This window comes from Salvelinus alpinus, chromosome 12 (assembly GCF_045679555.1).
Source record: "Salvelinus alpinus chromosome 12, SLU_Salpinus.1, whole genome shotgun sequence".
NCBI classification, from domain to species: Eukaryota; Metazoa; Chordata; class Actinopteri; order Salmoniformes; family Salmonidae; genus Salvelinus; species Salvelinus alpinus.
Genome location: NC_092097.1, coordinates 45218840 through 45240251, shown reverse-complemented (window position 1 = coordinate 45240251; position 21412 = coordinate 45218840). Strand labels below are relative to the sequence as shown.

Below are 21412 nucleotides of genomic sequence, written 5' to 3'. Positions count from 1 at the left end.
TGCATATAGACTCGCGTACCCTTTAAATCCCCTATGCTCCTTTGAGACCCCTCTTTCAAAGTCACTGAGATCTCATCTAGCCATGGTAGCCAAAATAATGGAAACTGGGCATTGTTATACATGGTCCCAAGCATGATGGGATGTTAATTGCTTAATTAACTCAGAAACCTCACCTGTGTGGAAGCACCTGCTTTAAATATACATTATATAGACTGTTACGTTCCCCAGTTTCTGTGTTGTTGTGTGTTTGTATGTATGTGTATATGTTTCAGGATGGCTTCCTGGATTCCAAGCAGCTGATTGGTCGGCCCCATTGCAGATTGGAGCTCTGACCCAGCCCTCTCGTCAGGATATACAGCTGTCTGCAATTACCGACTCCTTCTGCAGCTTGAAAAGCCTGTGTTCCTTTGTTAGGAGAGAGAGCTTCTTTGTATGACCTGTGTTGGTTGTTGGTCTGGTAAATTTGTTGAAAGTGGGTTATTTTTTGTAGCTGCTCCTGTAGAGGTATGTGTATACCATGGTACCTAGTGTTTTTGGTTTATTGAAATTGTTCACTAGGTTTGAATTATTCTGTTTCATTTGTTCCCAGTGGGAGGGACCTTGGCAATGTTTAGGCAAGAGGCCTGCGGGCATACATATACCCGTAGTGTTTAATGTCTATGCACACTAGGTAAGACCTGGGCAGACCACCCCCTGTATTTTGGTTAGTGTGCCAGGTGGTACTATGCTAAGAATAGGTAGGTAGGAGAGGGAACTTTTACTTTCTTTGCTTACTGTGTGAAGGAAGAATAAATTCCTTTAAATTGTAATATTCTCTGCCTCTGTCATCCTTACCTGCACCTAGGAACACATACCTCTTTCACGCCATGGGGATTTGCGTTGTAGCAGGGTGTTGCGATTCCTCCACCAAGAGGTGTACGTAACAGACAAAAGTATATGGACATCCTTCAAATTAGTGGATTCGGCTATTTCAGCCACACTTGTGGACAGGTGTGTAAAATCGAGCACACAGCCATTCAGTCTCCATAGACAAACATTGGCAGTTAGAATGGCCTTACTGAAGAGCTCAGTGACTTTCAATTTGGTACTGTCAAAGGATGCCATCTTTCAAACAAATCAGTCAAATTTCTGCCCTGCTAGAGCTGCCCTTTTCAACTGTAAGTGCTGTTATTGTGAAGTGGAAACATCTAGGAGCAACAACAGCTCAGCCGGAAAGTGGTAGGCCGCACAAGCTCACAGAACAGGACCGCTGAAGCACGTACCGTGTAAAAATCGTCAGTCCTCAGTTGCAACGCTCACTACCCAAGTTCCAAACTGCCTCAGGAAGCAACGTCAGCACAAGAACTGTCGGGAGCTTCATGAAATGTGTTTCCATGGCCGAGCAGCCTCACACAAGCCTAAGATCACCATACGCAATGCCAAGCGTTGGCTGGAGGGTGCCAACCTTGGTGCCAATGGACTCTGGAGCAGTGGAAACGCATTATCTGGAGTGATGAATCACGCTTTACCATCTGGCAGTTCGACGGCCGAATCTTGTCTTGGAGGATCGCAAGAGAACTACATGCCCGACTGCATAGTGCCAAATGTAAAGTTTGGAATAATGTTCTGGAGCTGCTTTTCATGGTTCAGGTGAAGAGAAATCGTAATGCTACAGCATACAATGACATTCTAGATAATTCTGTGCTTCTAACTTTGTGGCAACAGTTTGGGGAAGGCCCTTTCCTGTTTCAGCATGACAATGCTCTGGTTCACAAAGCGAGACCTATACAGAAATGGTTTGTCTGTGTGGAAAAACTTGACTGGCCTGCACAGAGCCCTGGCCTCAACCCCGTCGATCACCTTTGGGATGAATTGGATCACCGACTGCAAGCCAGGCCTAATAGTCTGTCAACCTAATCGGTGTTCAACCTCAATAATGCTCTTGTGGCTGAATGGAAGCAAGTCCCCGCAGCAATGTTTCAACATCTAGTGGAAAGCCTTCCCAGAAGAGTGGAGGCTGTTATAGCAGCAAAGGGGGACCAAATCCATATTAATGCCCATGATTTTGGAATGTGATTTTTGACAAGCTTTGTACTTTGTATCCCTCAGTTACTCAAGTGTTTCCTTTATTTTTGGCAGTGACCTGTACAGTATCCAGGGTACCTCAAGTTCAGCTTCCCCTCCCTCAATCCTAACCATTAGTGGGTATTCAGCTTCTAGGGGCAACTTCACCCTACTCATATGTGGAATTTCTCCACGTCTTAGCCACACATGGTGGTCGGTATTATCCCAGAGCCCCTGCTCTGTTGCTCATGCTGAGATGTAGGCCAGTTAGGGCAGGCTTAAGCCCTGCTGTTAATAACATTAATTACTGGCAGAGGTTCAGAGGGGCTAAACCCACACATGGCATCCCGCTTACCTCAGCGACACAGCTAGGGAGAAGAACCAGCTAGCCCTGGAGCTGGACCGCAGCCAGTTAGGGAAAGGGGGATACCTAGTCAGTTCAACAGAATGTATTCAACTGAAATGTGTCTTCTGCATTTAATAACCCCTCTGAATCAGAGGTGAGGTGGGCTGCCATAATCGATATCCACGTCTTCGGCGCCCGAGGAACTGTGGGTTAACTGCCTTGCCCAGGGGCAGAATGACAGATTTTTCCTTGTCAGCTCGGGGATTCGATCCAGCAACCTTCCAGTTAGCTTTAAAAGCTAATGCAGGTTGCTGTGCATATCATGCTAATTGCTATGCTAAGCCACTCTTAGCTAGACACTAGACATAGATATAAGACAGGATATGGGTAGATAAACCTGAACCTAAACCTACACAACCTCTATCTCAAGCACTTTGAATAGCTTAGCTAAATTTACTCTGGGTATATGTTGTCCTGGGCACAGATGCAGATCAGCTTGTCCTTCCTTAAATCCTAAAACGTAGGCAGGAACCATGAACAAATACATTGTGCGCTCTGCCCTTTTGGTCGTGAAAGACACAATGAAAGCAACAGCATTATGGGACAGGACCCCGGGTACAAGCATTTCGCTACACCCGCAATAACATATGCTAAATATGTGTATGTGACCAATATGATTTGATTTGGGTGTTAGATGAAGAACAGTGTCATACACATCCACACCTTTATGGCTATAGACATAAGAAATGTTATTGTTAACAATGTACATTATGGTTACTTTTCAATACTGTATGCATATTTATATACATTACAGTAAGACTGTGTCTTGTCGCCAACAACTCACCATTTGTATACCAGAATTAACAAAAGTCAAAGTGCTTGCTTAACCAGGGGGCATGGCTCTTGAGTAATGACTTGTAATTCTGGTGGTGAAATAAGTGATCGCTATTGCTAGTTCCAAGGAGAGGGGAGTCAGTGGATACATAGGCTACATCTCAAAGAGCATCCCACTCCCCATACAGTGCACCACTACCGACCAGGGGCCATAGGGCTCTGATCAAAAGTAGTGCACCACCTAAGGAATAGGGCACAACACAGGATGCAGCCATACACAAAAGGAAAGTATGCTATGGTGTAATAGTTGATATCAAAAGGAAATGACTGTTAACTGTTGCAAAATCAGGATGAAGATCATGATGACGACACGTCTTTAAACATGCTATGCTGTCGCCTAACCGGTTGCAACATCGTGATAATGGTGGTGATAATGATGGTGGTGATGTTATTGATGATGATGATGATAACACTACTTTAAACATGCTATACAGTCCCCTAACCGATGATGGTCAGGATGATGTTAATAATAGGGATGATGGGGATGATTATATGTCAATTAAATTTGATATGATTTTTTATGCCGTGGACAACACTAAATGTATTTAGCAGCATGGCAACGATACACCCAACCTCAATAGCTGGTGTATGATATGGTAGACTAATATACAATGTCTTGCAAAGTTATTCAGAGCCCTTGGATTTCTTCAAATTTTGTCAACAATTTACACCAACATAGGTGGATGTGGTGGATTGAGACGCTACGCCCGAGATATCTCTACCTTAAACTGACGGATTTTGATGCAGATTTAATTTATTTTTGTCATTAGATTTAGCGCACAGGTGCGTCAATAGACTCTTAGGGATTCATGCATAATTATTAACTTGACCAGGCTTAAAAATATATTTGTTATTGTTACCGATCTACCAATTGCTGCCCTTCTTTGAGGCTTTTGAAAAAGCTCCCTGGTCTTTGTAGTTGAATCTGTGCTTGAAATTCAATACTTGACTGAGGGACCTTACAGATGTATGTATGGGGGAGAGAGGAAGGGTCAGTCATTCAAAAATTGTCAACCCCTAATTTTACACCTGAACCAATTTAGGCTTGCCTGAACCAAGGGGCTTAATACTTATGCAATGACTATTTATATCAGCAATTTCACTGAGGTCCTCTAATGAATCAAATCAAAGGTTTTTGGTCGCGTACACATTTTGCAGATACAGTACTATCCCGGGTGTAGCTAAATGTTTATGTTCCTAGCTCCAACAGTGCAGTGATGATGAGAACACCACATTAACCCAGAGATGGGACAGCATCGCGTGTCCAACTGTTTCTGAAAGTGTTTACTCATTTCCTCTTGATAACAGCGTATTACACCATATCATAGAATCAGATATTGAGGTTAGGTAAAGCGCTGTCTGTGTTGCAGAATACATTTGGTGCTGTTCATAGCAGCTTTGTGTGTTCATAAAAATACCATCATCGTCGCCATCATTATCATCATGTTCAGTGGTGTAAAGTACTTAAGTAAAAATATTAGTACTACTAAACTAGTTTTTGGGGGTATCTGTACTTTACTATTTGTATTTTTGACAACTTTTACTTCACTACATTCCTAAAGAAAATAATGTATTTTTTACTCCATATATTTTCCCTGACACCCAAAAGTACTTGTTGCTTTTTGAATGCTTAGCAGGACAGGAAAATGGTCTAATTCATGCACTTAAAGAGAAAATCCCTGGTCATCCCTACTGCATCTGAACTGGCGGACTCACTAAACACAAATGCTTTATTTGTAAATTAAGTCTGCATGTTTTTGTGTGCCCCTTGCTATCTGTAAATTTGTGCTGTCTGGTTTGCTTAAGGAATTTTAAATGATTTATAATTTTACTTTAACTTTTGATAAAGTATATTTTTGCTAATTATATTTTATTTTGATACTTAAGTATATTTAAAACCAATTACTTTTACACTTTAACTCAAGTAGTATTTTACTGGATGGCTTTCATTTTTACTTGATTCATTTTCTATTAAGGTATCTTTACTTTGGCCTCCCGAGTGGTGCAGCGGTCCAAGGCACTCCATGGCAGTGCTAGAAGTGTAACTACAGACCCAGGCTCGATCCCAGGCTGTATCACAACTGGCCGGGATCGGGAGTATCATAGGCCAGCTCACAATTGGCCCAGTGTCGTCCAGGTTAGGGGAGGGTTTGGCTGGAGGGGCTTTAATTGGCTCATCGCGCTCTAGCTGACCTCGTGGAACGATGTTTCCTATGACACATTGGTGCCTCTGGCTTCCGGGTTAAGTGGGCGGGTGTTAAGAAGCGCGGTTTGGCGGGTCATGCTTCAGAGGACGCATGACTCGACCTTCGCCTCCCGAGCTCATTGTGGAGTTGCAGCGGGTACTTTTTCCACCACTGGTCATGTTGCAAAATTACCAGTGAAGGGACAGCATTGTAGGTTTAAAGAAATGTCATCATCATCTCCATCAATCATCATGTTGCAACCGGTTAGGGGACAGCATAGCATGTCTAAAGAAGTGTCATCATCATCATCATCATCTTCTTATTTCAACAGTGAAGAGACGGCATAGCGTATGAAACTGCTTAGTGATCAGTCATTTCCTCTTCATCAGAGCCTATTACACATCATCATACTTTACATTTGTGTATGGCTAATTCCAGGTGATGCCCTATCGCTTACGTGGTGCACTGCTGAGGGCCCTATAGGCCTTGGTCAGTAGTGTTGCTCTGCTGAGGGCCCTATGGGCTTTGGTCAGTAGTGGTGCTCTGCTGAGGGCCCTGTGGTCAGTAGTGGTGCTCTGCTGAAGGCCCTGTGGGCCGTAGTGGTGCTCTGCTGAGGGCCCTGTGGTCAGTAGTGGTGCTCTGCTGAAGGCCCTGTGGGCCGTAGTGGTGCTCTGCTGAGGGCCCTGTGGTCAGTAGTGGTGCTCTGCTGAGGGCCCTGTGGTCAGTAGTGGTGCTCTGCTGAGGGCCGTGGTCAGTAGTGGTGCTCTGCTGAGGGCCCTGTGGTCAGTAGTGGTGCTCTGCTGAGGGCCCTGTGGGCCGTGGTCAGTAGTGGTGCTCTGCTGAGGGCCGTGGTCAGTAGTGGTGCTCTGCTGAGGGCCCTGTGGGCCGTGGTCAGTAGTGGTGCTCTGCTGAGGGCCCTGTGGGCCGTGGTCAGTAGTGGCGATCTGCTGAGGGCCCTGTGGGCCGTGGTCAGTAGTGGTGCTCTGCTGAGGGCCATGTGGGCCGTGGTCAGTAGTGGTGCTCTGCTGAGGGCCGTGGTCAGTAGTGGTGCTCTGCTGAGGGCCGTGGTCAGTAGTGGTGCTCTGCTGAGGGCCGTGGTCAGTAGTGGTGCTCGGCTGAGGGCCCCGTGGTCAGTAGTGGTGCTCTGCTGAGGGCCGTGGTCAGTAGTGGTGCTCTGCTGAGGGCCCTGTGGACCGTAGTGGTGCTCTGCTGAGGGCCGTGGTCAGTAGTGGTGCTCTGCTGAGGGCCGTGGTCAGTAGTGGCGCTCTGCTGAGAGCCCTGTGGTCAGTAGTGGTGCTCTGCTGAGGGCCCTGTGGTCAGTAGTGGCACTCTGCTGAGGGCCCTGTGGTCAGTAGTGGTGTTCTGTGTTGGGAGTCAGGTGCCATTTGGGACGCAACCTTAGGCCATTGTAAGGTATGATGTAATATGATATGGTGTAATAGCTGTTATCAAAAGAAAATGACTGATCAGTTTCATAAACAGTATAACAGGCAATGCTGTCCCTTCACTCCCCTCTCCTTGGAAGTGAAACTAGCGATAGTGATCTCTAATGTCACTGCCATGTCCCCTGGTTGAACCAGCACAGTGACTTGGGTTAATTCTGTTATAAAAATGGTGAGTTGTTGGAGACAAAATACATGCAGCCTCCAGCATCTTGTTCCTGAAGCTGAACCAAACACTCAGACTCACTCTATCAATTCTCATCACCATGAAGATGATGTTGACCATCTCTCTGCTCCTCAGTGTTGGCTTTGCACTGGCTGACGCAATGTCTGTTACGGAATTGAGAAACGACCTGAACAGACCAGGTTGGAAGGTCATCAAGAACTGTGTGAAAGTGACAACGACCATGGTGGAGGAGTTTGACAACATGCCGCCGCAGAAGAAGGAGACGGTTCAGATCTTCGGGGGACCAGAGTGTGAGAACGACAACGAGAGAAGCAAAAGAGGATTTGTTCGCCTCGGCCGACAACTCTCCAATTACTGAAGGTATTCATTTAAATATGTTTTTGTTCTTGTATATAATTATATATTACAGGGATGCTTGACTAGCAGTGGGATAGATTTGAACCCACTTTTGCACTGGTACATGTATTCTGGAGGCAGTGGCTTAGACCGCTAGACCACCTCAGGCCACGAAGATATACATTTGACAGAAAACAATATGAATCCACTCCTCCTTTCTCCTCTCCTATAGCCTTGAGTAGCGTCACCTGGAGAAGACTGGCCTGTCCTCCCCAGTTGACATACGTGGCCCTTGACTGTGGGTATCCGGTGACAGTGGAGGATCCAGTACAGTGACGACGACGTGGGATAATCATGAATTAGAACGTTCAATTAAATGTATTGGATTCACTCCAACTACTGTCTGTATCTGAAAAGTGACACCCTATGTTTTGCAGATTTCTGCAGTTTTGCAGACTCTGGCCATACTGTAATGTATATGAATACAGTATTGAAAAGTAACCTTGAATAATCATAATGTATCTTAACGCTCACATTTATAATGTTGCGTTGGATATGTCTGTTATGGAATACTTCTAATATGGAATACTTCTAATAGTTTTGTGTGGGTTTTTCCCTAGGGTTTAGCATTTCAGGCAGGGTTTCTCCCTAGGGTTTAGCATTTCAGGCAGGGTTTCTCCCTAGGGTTTAGCATTTCAGGCAGGGTTTCTCCCTAGGGTTTAGCATTATATGCAGGGTTTCTCCCCAGGGTTTAGAATTATAGGCAGGGTTTCTCCCTAGGGTTTAGAATTATAGGCAGGGTTTCTCCCTAGGGTTTAGAATTATAGGCAGGGTTTCTCCCCAGGGTTTAGAATTATAGGCAGGGTTTCTCCCTAGGGTTTAGAATTATAGGCAGGGTTTCTCCCTAGGGTTTAGAATTATAGGCAGGGTTACTCCCTAGGGTTTAGGATTTAAGGTAGCTAGGACAGGTCTAGAGTTTAATATTTGAAGTAGAGTTTCTCCATAGGGTTTAGGATTTGGGGGAGGGCAAACCTAGGGTATAGTTTTTAAGGTTGCCAGGGAAAGTTTAGGGTTTAGAAATTTAAGGTACCTAGGGTAAGCCTAGAGTAGGGTTTCTCCACAGGGTTTAGGATTTGGGGGAGGACAAGCCTTGGTTTAAGGATTTAAGGTAGCTAGGGAAAGCCAAGAGTTTAATATTTAAAGTACAGTTTCTCAAATAGGGTTTAGGATTTGGGGGAGGGCAAGCCTAGGGTTTAGGATTCAAGGTAGCTATGGGCCAATATCGCACTTCAGCATCTGCGGTGAAAGGTGGCAAAGCTAAAGTGGTTTTTGTCAGACCATGAGACATCCTGAAAATTGGTATTTCACAAAATTGTATGTAGTGTCCGAACGGTTTGGCCTACAAACTATTGTACAACCATACTGAAAGTTGAGACTCTTATGAAGACAATAGTGTTCTCCGTTTTGCTGTAGGGTACCCATAAGCCTCACAAGACTCGTCTGCATGTCCCCAGTACCAGTTAAAAAAATGAATGGAAGTATTAGTGCCTAAAATAAGGGGATAAATATAACAACAAGAAATATATACACTACCGGTCAAAAGTTTTAGAACACCTACGAGTAAATTTTTTTGACTATATTCTACGTTGTAGAATAATAGTGAAGACATCAACACAATGAAATAACACATGGAATCACATAGCAACCAAAAAAGTGTTAAACAAATTCTTCAAATTGCCACCCTTTGCCTTGGTGACAGCTTTGCACACTCTTGGCATTCTGACAACCAGCTTCATGAGGTAGTCACCTGGAATGCATTTCAATTAACAGGTGTGCCTTCTTAAAAGTTAATTAAAAGTTAATTTGTGGAATTTCTTTACTTAATGCGTTTGAGCCACTCAGTTGTTTTGTGACAAGGTAGGGGGTGTATACAGAAGATATCCCTATTTGGAAAAAGACCAAGTGCATATCATGGCAATAACAGTTCAAATACGAAAAGAGAAACGACAGTACATCTTTACTTTAAGACATGAAGGCCAGTCAATGCGGAAAATTTCAAGAACTTTGAACATTTCTTCATGTGCAGTCGCAAAAACCATCAAGCGCTATGATGAAACTGGCTCTCATGAGGACTGCCACAGGAAAGGAAGACCTAGAGTTACCTCTGCTGCAGAGGATAAGTTCATTATACTTGCCAGCCATAGAAATTGCAGCCCAAATAAATGCTTGACAGAGTTCAAGTACTGTAACAGACACATCTCAACACAACTGTTCAGAGGAGACTGTGTGAATCAGGCCATGGTTGAATTGATGCAAAGAAATCAATAAGAAAACACATGCTTGGGCCAATAAAAACAAGGAATGGACGTTATGGACCAGTGGAAATATATCCTTGAAGCGTGGAGGAGGAGTTGTGATGTGTGGGGGTGCTTTGCTGGTGACACTGTCTGTGATTTATTTAGAATTCAAGGCACACTTAATGAGCATGGCTACCACAGCATTCTGCAGCAATACACCATTACATCTGGTTTGTGCTTACTGGGACTATCATTTGTTTTTCATTCGGACAATGACCCAACACACCTCCAGGCTGTATATATATAAACTAGCATTGCAGAAGGTGCTTAATAACTGTGGCCTAATTCAATTCAAACGACCCTGAGATTACCATTGTCCCTCCTATTGTATTATGATCAGCTGACAACAGAAGTGGCTAGAGGTAACCTCTTAAGAATAAATATAGCCTTGCGCTATCTCGTGCTGCTGCCCAACCCTATTCCCACTACGCCCAATTTGCCATGCAGTCCTCCACCTGTCACATTTCTTTGTATTTGGGTCAAGCATCCCTAGGAGTCAAGAACTACCAGGTTTGGTTCAGACTGCAGCATCATTCCAGACTACATAAGACTACAGATATGTTTGTTATTAGAGTACTACTGTAAAGCATGACAATACTGTATAAATAGACATACATTATAGATTAGAGGTGTACTTCTGTATTTTCTTCAGTAATTGAAGTACCAACCATTTGTAAGAATGGGAACGAATGACATCATAGGGTTTGGTAGAATCTGTGTGGTGGAACCCTCACTTTCAGCTGTCCAATCGTGTTAGCATAGGGCCTATGTACAGGTAACTGCCATCTCTATCGGAGGGATGCGACTTCATTCTTCCATTAGAATTCCCATATAAAAAAAATAAATGATGGTGGTGGAAAACACTGTCTTAGGCGCAGCTCAAGAATCTTCCACAAGTGTTCAATTGGGTTGAGCTCTGGGGACACACACATATATATATGCATATAGACTTGCGTACCCTTTAAATCCCCTATGCTCCTTTGAGACCCCTCTTTCAAAGTCACTGAGATCTCATCTAGCCATGGTAGCCAAAATAATGGAAACTGGGCATTGTTATACATGGTCCCAAGCATGATGGGATGTTAATTGCTTAATTAACTCAGAAACCTCACCTGTGTGGAAGCACCTGCTTTAAATATACATTACTGTTACGTTCCCCAGTTTCTGTGTTGTTGTGTGTTTGTATGTATGTGTATATGTTTCAGGATGGCTTCCTGGATTCCAAGCAGCTGATTGGTCGGCCCCATTGCAGATTGGAGCTCTGACCCAGCCCTCTCGTCAGGAGATACAGCTGTCTGCAATTACCGACTCCTTCTGCAGCTTGAAAAGCCTGTGTTCCTTTGTTAGGAGAGAGAGCTTCTTTGTATGACCTGTGTTGGTTGTTGGTCTGGTAAATTTGTTGAAAGTGGGTTATTTTTTGTAGCTGCTCCTGTAGAGGTATGTGTATACCATGGTACCTAGTGTTTTTGGTTTATTGAAATTGTTCACTAGGTTTGAATTATTCTGTTTCATTTGTTCCCAGTGGGAGGGACCTTGGCAATGTTTAGGCAAGAGGCCTGCGGGCATACATATACCCGTAGTGTTTAATGTCTATGCACACTAGGTAAGACCTGGGCAGACCACCCCCTGTATTTTGGTTAGTGTGCCAGGTGGTACTATGCTAAGAATAGGTAGGTAGGAGAGGGAACTTTTACTTTCTTTGCTTACTGTGTGAAGGAAGAATAAATTCTTTTAAATTGTAATATTCTCTGCCTCTGTCATCCTTACCTGCACCTAGGAACACATACCTCTTTCACGCCATGGGGATTTGCGTTGTAGCAGGGTGTTGCGATTCCTCCACCAAGAGGTGTACGTAACAGACAAAAGTATATGGACATCCTTCAAATTAGTGGATTCGGCTATTTCAGCCACACTTGTGGACAGGTGTGTAAAATCGAGCACACAGCCATTCAGTCTCCATAGACAAACATTGGCAGTTAGAATGGCCTTACTGAAGAGCTCAGTGACTTTCAATTTGGTACTGTCAAAGGATGCCATCTTTCAAACAAATCAGTCAAATTTCTGCCCTGCTAGAGCTGCCCTTTTCAACTGTAAGTGCTGTTATTGTGAAGTGGAAACATCTAGGAGCAACAACAGCTCAGCCGGAAAGTGGTAGGCCGCACAAGCTCACAGAACAGGACCGCTGAAGCACGTACCGTGTAAAAATCGTCAGTCCTCAGTTGCAACGCTCACTACCCAAGTTCCAAACTGCCTCAGGAAGCAACGTCAGCACAAGAACTGTCGGGAGCTTCATGAAATGTGTTTCCATGGCCGAGCAGCCTCACACAAGCCTAAGATCACCATACGCAATGCCAAGCGTTGGCTGGAGGGTGCCAACCTTGGTGCCAATGGACTCTGGAGCAGTGGAAACGCATTATCTGGAGTGATGAATCACGCTTTACCATCTGGCAGTTCGACGGCCGAATCTTGTCTTGGAGGATCGCAAGAGAACTACATGCCCGACTGCATAGTGCCAAATGTAAAGTTTGGAATAATGTTCTGGAGCTGCTTTTCATGGTTCAGGTGAAGAGAAATCGTAATGCTACAGCATACAATGACATTCTAGATAATTCTGTGCTTCTAACTTTGTGGCAACAGTTTGGGGAAGGCCCTTTCCTGTTTCAGCATGACAATGCTCTGGTTCACAAAGCGAGACCTATACAGAAATGGTTTGTCTGTGTGGAAAAACTTGACTGGCCTGCACAGAGCCCTGGCCTCAACCCCGTCGATCACCTTTGGGATGAATTGGATCACCGACTGCAAGCCAGGCCTAATAGTCTGTCAACCTAATCGGTGTTCAACCTCAATAATGCTCTTGTGGCTGAATGGAAGCAAGTCCCCGCAGCAATGTTTCAACATCTAGTGGAAAGCCTTCCCAGAAGAGTGGAGGCTGTTATAGCAGCAAAGGGGGACCAAATCCATATTAATGCCCATGATTTTGGAATGTGATTTTTGACAAGCTTTGTACTTTGTATCCCTCAGTTACTCAAGTGTTTCCTTTATTTTTGGCAGTGACCTGTACAGTATCCAGGGTACCTCAAGTTCAGCTTCCCCTCCCTCAATCCTAACCATTAGTGGGTATTCAGCTTCTAGGGGCAACTTCACCCTACTCATATGTGGAATTTCTCCACGTCTTAGCCACACATGGTGGTCGGTATTATCCCAGAGCCCCTGCTCTGTTGCTCATGCTGAGATGTAGGCCAGTTAGGGCAGGCTTAAGCCCTGCTGTTAATAACATTAATTACTGGCAGAGGTTCAGAGGGGCTAAACCCACACATGGCATCCCGCTTACCTCAGCGACACAGCTAGGGAGAAGAACCAGCTAGCCCTGGAGCTGGACCGCAGCCAGTTAGGGAAAGGGGGATACCTAGTCAGTTCAACAGAATGTATTCAACTGAAATGTGTCTTCTGCATTTAATAACCCCTCTGAATCAGAGGTGAGGTGGGCTGCCATAATCGATATCCACGTCTTCGGCGCCCGAGGAACTGTGGGTTAACTGCCTTGCCCAGGGGCAGAATGACAGATTTTTCCTTGTCAGCTCGGGGATTCGATCCAGCAACCTTCCAGTTAGCTTTAAAAGCTAATGCAGGTTGCTGTGCATATCATGCTAATTGCTATGCTAAGCCACTCTTAGCTAGGCGCTAAGCTATGTTTAACTAGACACTAGACATAGATATAAGACAGGATATGGGTAGATAAACCTGAACCTAAACCTACACAACCTCTATCTCAAGCACTTTGAATAGCTTAGCTAAATTTACTCTGGGTATATGTTGTCCTGGGCACAGATGCAGATCAGCTTGTCCTTCCTTAAATCCTAAAACGTAGGCAGGAACCATGAACAAATACATTGTGCGCTCTGCCCTTTTGGTCGTGAAAGACACAATGAAAGCAACAGCATTATGGGACAGGACCCCGGGTACAAGCATTTCGCTACACCCGCAATAACATATGCTAAATATGTGTATGTGACCAATATGATTTGATTTGGGTGTTAGATGAAGAACAGTGTCATACACATCCACACCTTTATGGCTATAGACATAAGAAATGTTATTGTTAACAATGTACATTATGGTTACTTTTCAATACTGTATGCATATTTATATACATTACAGTAAGACTGTGTCTTGTCGCCAACAACTCACCATTTGTATACCAGAATTAACAAAAGTCAAAGTGCTTGCTTAACCAGGGGGCATGGCTCTTGAGTAATGACTTGTAATTCTGGTGGTGAAATAAGTGATCGCTATTGCTAGTTCCAAGGAGAGGGGAGTCAGTGGATACATAGGCTACATCTCAAAGAGCATCCCACTCCCCATACAGTGCACCACTACCGACCAGGGGCCATAGGGCTCTGATCAAAAGTAGTGCACCACCTAAGGAATAGGGCACAACACAGGATGCAGCCATACACAAAAGGAAAGTATGCTATGGTGTAATAGTTGATATCAAAAGGAAATGACTGTTAACTGTTGCAAAATCAGGATGAAGATCATGATGACGACACGTCTTTAAACATGCTATGCTGTCGCCTAACCGGTTGCAACATCGTGATAATGGTGGTGATAATGATGGTGGTGATGTTATTGATGATGATGATGATAACACTACTTTAAACATGCTATACAGTCCCCTAACCGATGATGGTCAGGATGATGTTAATAATAGGGATGATGGGGATGATTATATGTCAATTAAATTTGATATGATTTTTTATGCCGTGGACAACACTAAATGTATTTAGCAGCATGGCAACGATACACCCAACCTCAATAGCTGGTGTATGATATGGTAGACTAATATACAATGTCTTGCAAAGTTATTCAGAGCCCTTGGATTTCTTCAAATTTTGTCAACAATTTACACCAACATAGGTGGATGTGGTGGATTGAGACGCTACGCCCGAGATATCTCTACCTTAAACTGACGGATTTTGATGCAGATTTAATTTATTTTTGTCATTAGATTTAGCGCACAGGTGCGTCAATAGACTCTTAGGGATTCATGCATAATTATTAACTTGACCAGGCTTAAAAATATATTTGTTATTGTTACCGATCTACCAATTGCTGCCCTTCTTTGAGGCTTTTGAAAAAGCTCCCTGGTCTTTGTAGTTGAATCTGTGCTTGAAATTCAATACTTGACTGAGGGACCTTACAGATGTATGTATGGGGGAGAGAGGAAGGGTCAGTCATTCAAAAATTGTCAACCCCTAATTTTACACCTGAACCAATTTAGGCTTGCCTGAACCAAGGGGCTTAATACTTATGCAATGACTATTTATATCAGCAATTTCACTGAGGTCCTCTAATGAATCAAATCAAAGGTTTTTGGTCGCGTACACATTTTGCAGATACAGTACTATCCCGGGTGTAGCTAAATGTTTATGTTCCTAGCTCCAACAGTGCAGTGATGATGAGAACACCACATTAACCCAGAGATGGGACAGCATCGCGTGTCCAACTGTTTCTGAAAGTGTTTACTCATTTCCTCTTGATAACAGCGTATTACACCATATCATAGAATCAGATATTGAGGTTAGGTAAAGCGCTGTCTGTGTTGCAGAATACATTTGGTGCTGTTCATAGCAGCTTTGTGTGTTCATAAAAATACCATCATCGTCGCCATCATTATCATCATGTTCAGTGGTGTAAAGTACTTAAGTAAAAATATTAGTACTACTAAACTAGTTTTTGGGGGTATCTGTACTTTACTATTTGTATTTTTGACAACTTTTACTTCACTACATTCCTAAAGAAAATAATGTATTTTTTACTCCATATATTTTCCCTGACACCCAAAAGTACTTGTTGCTTTTTGAATGCTTAGCAGGACAGGAAAATGGTCTAATTCATGCACTTAAAGAGAAAATCCCTGGTCATCCCTACTGCATCTGAACTGGCGGACTCACTAAACACAAATGCTTTATTTGTAAATTAAGTCTGCATGTTTTTGTGTGCCCCTTGCTATCTGTAAATTTGTGCTGTCTGGTTTGCTTAAGGAATTTTAAATGATTTATAATTTTACTTTAACTTTTGATAAAGTATATTTTTGCTAATTATATTTTCTTTTGATACTTAAGTATATTTAAAACCAATTACTTTTACACTTTAACTCAAGTAGTATTTTACTGGATGGCTTTCATTTTTACTTGATTCATTTTCTATTAAGGTATCTTTACTTTGGCCTCCCGAGTGGTGCAGCGGTCCAAGGCACTCCATGGCAGTGCTAGAAGTGTAACTACAGACCCAGGCTCGATCCCAGGCTGTATCACAACTGGCCGGGATCGGGAGTATCATAGGCCAGCTCACAATTGGCCCAGTGTCGTCCAGGTTAGGGGAGGGTTTGGCTGGAGGGGCTTTAATTGGCTCATCGCGCTCTAGCTGACCTCGTGGAACGATGTTTCCTATGACACATTGGTGCCTCTGGCTTCCGGGTTAAGTGGGCGGGTGTTAAGAAGCGCGGTTTGGCGGGTCATGCTTCAGAGGACGCATGACTCGACCTTCGCCTCCCGAGCTCATTGTGGAGTTGCAGCGGGTACTTTTTCCACCACTGGTCATGTTGCAAAATTACCAGTGAAGGGACAGCATTGTAGGTTTAAAGAAATGTCATCACCACCATCATCTCCATCAATCATCATGTTGCAACCGGTTAGGGGACAGCATAGCATGTCTAAAGAAGTGTTATCATCATCTTCTTATTTCAACAGTGAAGAGACGGCATAGCGTATGAAACTGCTTAGTGATCAGTCATTTCCTCTTCATCAGAGCCTATTACACATCATCATACTTTACATTTGTGTATGGCTAATTCCAGGTGATGCCCTATCGCTTACGTGGTGCACTGCTGAGGGCCCTATAGGCCTTGGTCAGTAGTGTTGCTCTGCTGAGGGCCCTATGGGCTTTGGTCAGTAGTGGTGCTCTGCTGAGGGCCCTGTGGTCAGTAGTGGTGCTCTGCTGAAGGCCCTGTGGGCCGTAGTGGTGCTCTGCTGAGGGCCCTGTGGTCAGTAGTGGTGCTCTGCTGAGGGCCCTGTGGTCAGTAGTGGTGCTCTGCTGAGGGCCGTGGTCAGTAGTGGTGCTCTGCTGAGGGCCCTGTGGTCAGTAGTGGTGCTCTGCTGAGGGCCCTGTGGGCCGTGGTCAGTAGTGGTGCTCTGCTGAGGGCCGTGGTCAGTAGTGGTGCTCTGCTGAGGGCCCTGTGGGCCGTGGTCAGTAGTGGTGCTCTGCTGAGGGCCCTGTGGGCCGTGGTCAGTAGTGGCGATCTGCTGAGGGCCCTGTGGGCCGTGGTCAGTAGTGGTGCTCTGCTGAGGGCCATGTGGGCCGTGGTCAGTAGTGGTGCTCTGCTGAGGGCCGTGGTCAGTAGTGGTGCTCTGCTGAGGGCCGTGGTCAGTAGTGGTGCTCTGCTGAGGGCCGTGGTCAGTAGTGGTGCTCTGCTGAGGGCCCCGTGGTCAGTAGTGGTGCTCTGCTGAGGGCCGTGGTCAGTAGTGGTGCTCTGCTGAGGGCCCTGTGGACCGTAGTGGTGCTCTGCTGAGGGCCGTGGTCAGTAGTGGTGCTCTGCTGAGGGCCGTGGTCAGTAGTGGCGCTCTGCTGAGAGCCCTGTGGTCAGTAGTGGTGCTCTGCTGAGGGCCCTGTGGTCAGTAGTGGCGCTTTGCTGAGGGCCCTGTGGTCAGTAGTGGTGTTCTGTGTTGGGAGTCAGGTGCCATTTGGGACGCAACCTTAGGCCATTGTAAGGTATGATGTAATATGATATGGTGTAATAGCTGTTATCAAAAGAAAATGACTGATCAGTTTCATAAACAGTATAACAGGCAATGCTGTCCCTTCACTCCCCTCTCCTTGGAAGTGAAACTAGCGATAGTGATCTCTAATGTCACTGCCATGTCCCCTGGTTGAACCAGCACAGTGACTTGGGTTAATTCTGTTATAAAAATGGTGAGTTGTTGGAGACAAAATACATGCAGCCTCCAGCATCTTGTTCCTGAAGCTGAACCAAACACTCAGACTCACTCTATCAATTCTCATCACCATGAAGATGATGTTGACCATCTCTCTGCTCCTCAGTGTTGGCTTTGCACTGGCTGACGCAATGTCTGTTACGGAATTGAGAAACGACCTGAACAGACCAGGTTGGAAGGTCATCAAGAACTGTGTGAAAGTGACAACGACCATGGTGGAGGAGTTTGACAACATGCCGCCGCAGAAGAAGGAGACGGTTCAGATCTTCGGGGGACCAGAGTGTGAGAACGACAACGAGAGAAGCAAAAGAGGATTTGTTCGCCTCGGCCGACAACTCTCCAATTACTGAAGGTATTCATTTAAATATGTTTTTGTTCTTGTATATAATTATATATTACAGGGATGCTTGACTAGCAGTGGGATAGATTTGAACCCACTTTTGCACTGGTACATGTATTCTGGAGGCAGTGGCTTAGACCGCTAGACCACCTCAGGCCACGAAGATATAAATTTGACAGAAAACAATATGAATCCACTCCTCCTTTCTCCTCTCCTATAGCCTTGAGTAGCGTCACCTGGAGAAGACTGGCCTGTCCTCCCCAGTTGACATACGTGGCCCTTGACTGTGGGTATCCGGTGACAGTGGAGGATCCAGTACAGTGACGACGACGTGGGATAATCATGAATTAGAACGTTCAATTAAATGTATTGGATTCACTCCAACTACTGTCTGTATCTGAAAAGTGACACCCTATGTTTTGCAGATTTCTGCAGTTTTGCAGACTCTGGCCATACTGTAATGTATATGAATACAGTATTGAAAAGTAACCTTGAATAATCATAATGTATCTTAACGCTCACATTTATAATGTTGCGTTGGATATGTCTGTTATGGAATACTTCTAATATGGAATACTTCTAATAGTTTTGTGTGGGTTTTTCCCTAGGGTTTAGCATTTCAGGCAGGGTTTCTCCCTAGGGTTTAGCATTTCAGGCAGGGTTTCTCCCTAGGGTTTAGCATTTCAGGCAGGGTTTCTCCCTAGGGTTTAGCATTATATGCAGGGTTTCTCCCCAGGGTTTAGAATTATAGGCAGGGTTTCTCCCTAGGGTTTAGAATTATAGGCAGGGTTTCTCCCTAGGGTTTAGAATTATAGGCAGGGTTTCTCCCCAGGGTTTAGAATTATAGGCAGGGTTTCTCCCTAGGGTTTAGAATTATAGGCAGGGTTTCTCCCTAGGGTTTAGAATTATAGGCAGGGTTACTCCCTAGGGTTTAGGATTTAAGGTAGCTAGGACAGGTCTAGAGTTTAATATTTGAAGTAGAGTTTCTCCATAGGGTTTAGGATTTGGGGGAGGGCAAACCTAGGGTATAGTTTTTAAGGTTGCCAGGGAAAGTTTAGGGTTTAGAAATTTAAGGTACCTAGGGTAAGCCTAGAGTAGGGTTTCTCCACAGGGTTTAGGATTTGGGGGAGGACAAGCCTTGGTTTAGGATTCAAGGTAGCTATGGGCCAATATCGCACTTCAGCATCTGCGGTGAAAGGTGGCAAAGCTAAAGTGGTTTTTGTCAGACCATGAGACATCCTGAAAATTGGTATTTCACAAAATTGTATGTAGTGTCCGAACGGTTTGGCCTACAAACTATTGTACAACCATACTGAAAGTTGAGACTCTTATGAAGACAATAGTGTTCTCCGTTTTGCTGTAGGGTACCCATAAGCCTCACAAGACTCGTCTGCATGTCCCCAGTACCAGTTAAAAAAATTATGGAAGTATTAGTGCCTAAAATAAGGGGATAAATATAACAACAAGAAATATATACACTACCGGTCAAAAGTTTTAGAACACCTACGAGTAAATTTTTTTGACTATATTCTACGTTGTAGAATAATAGTGAAGACATCAACACAATGAAATAACACATGGAATCACATAGCAACCAAAAAAGTGTTAAACAAATTCTTCAAATTGCCACCCTTTGCCTTGGTGACAGCTTTGCACACTCTTGGCATTCTGACAACCAGCTTCATGAGGTAGTCACCTGGAATGCATTTCAATTAACAGGTGTGCCTTCTTAAAAGTTAATTAAAAGTTAATTTGTGGAATTTCTTTACTTAATGCGTTTGAGCCACTCAGTTGTTTTGTGACAAGGTAGGGGGTGTATACAGAAGATATCCCTATTTGGAAAAAGACCAAGTGCATATCATGGCAATAACAGTTCAAATACGAAAAGAGAAACGACAGTACATCTTTACTTTAAGACATGAAGGCCAGTCAATGCGGAAAATTTCAAGAACTTTGAACATTTCTTCATGTGCAGTCGCAAAAACCATCAAGCGCTATGATGAAACTGGCTCTCATGAGGACTGCCACAGGAAAGGAAGACCTAGAGTTACCTCTGCTGCAGAGGATAAGTTCATTATACTTGCCAGCCATAGAAATTGCAGCCCAAATAAATGCTTGACAGAGTTCAAGTACTGTAACAGACACATCTCAACACAACTGTTCAGAGGAGACTGTGAATCAGGCCATGGTTGAATTGATGCAAAGAAATCAATAAGAAAACAAATCAAATCAAATCAAATCAAATTTTATTAGTCACATACACATGGTTAGCAGATGTTAATGCGAGTGTAGCGAAATGCTTGTGCTTCTAGTTCCGACAATGCAGTAATAACCAACAAGTAATCTAACCTAACAATTCCACAACTACTACCTTATACACACACACAAGTGTAAAGGGATAAAGAATATGTACATAAAGATATATGAATGAGTGGTGGTACAGAACGGCATGGCAAGATGCAGTAGATGGTATAGAGTACGGTATATACATATGAGATGAGTACTGTAGGGTATGTAAACATAAAGTGGCATAGTTTAAAGTGGCTAGTGGTACATGTATTACATAAAGATGGCAAGATGCAGTAGATGATATAGAGTACAGTATATACATATGAGATGGGTAATGTAGGGTATGTAAACATTATATTAAGTGGCATTGTTTAAAGTGGCTAGTGGTACATTTTTACATAATTTCCATCAATTCCCATTTTTAAAGTGGCTGGAGTTGAGTCAGTATGTTGGCAGCGGCCGCTAAATGTTAGTGGTGGCTGTTTAACAGTCTGATGGCCTTGAGATAGAAGCTGTTTTTCAGTCTCTCGGTCCCTGCTTTGATGCACCTGTACTGACCTCGCCTTCTGGATGATAGCGGGGTGAACAGGCAGTGGCTTGGGTGGTTGTTGTCCTTGATGATCTTTATGGCCTTCCTGTGACATCGGGTGGTGTAGGTGTCCTGGAGGGCAGGTAGTTTGCCCCCGGTGATGCGTTCTGCAGACCTCACTACCCTCTGGAGAGCCTTACGGTTGTGGGCGGAGCAGTTGCGCATCTGATTGTGCATCTGTAGAAGTTTGTGAGTGCTTTTGGTGACAAGCCGAATTTCTTCAGCCTCCTGGGGTTGAAGAGGCGCTGCTGCGCCTTCTTCACAACGCTGTCTGTGTGGGTGGACCAATTCAGTTTGTCCGTGATGTGTACACCGAGGAACTTAAAACTTTCCACCTTCTCCACTACTGACCCGTCGATGTGGATAGGGGGGTGCTCCCTCTGCTGTTTCCTGAAGTCCACAATCATCT

General features: G+C 44.3%; 1 protein-coding gene and 2 long non-coding RNA genes across 3 annotated transcripts in view; 2 read left to right on the top strand and 1 right to left on the bottom strand.

Annotated features, from left to right (window-relative positions):
• LOC139536247 (pleckstrin homology domain-containing family G member 4B-like) overlaps positions 1-21412 on the bottom strand; it is a 156697-nt gene that overhangs the window by 125967 nt on the left and 9318 nt on the right. The window lies entirely within an intron of this gene.
• Positions 6849-7935, top strand: LOC139536224 (uncharacterized). The gene is made up of 2 exons (XR_011667278.1): positions 6849-7458; positions 7667-7935. It is a non-coding gene; the product is annotated as an uncharacterized lncRNA (long non-coding RNA).
• On the top strand, positions 17528-18614 carry LOC139536223 (uncharacterized). Its single transcript, XR_011667277.1, has 2 exons — positions 17528-18137; positions 18346-18614. It is a non-coding gene; the product is annotated as an uncharacterized lncRNA (long non-coding RNA).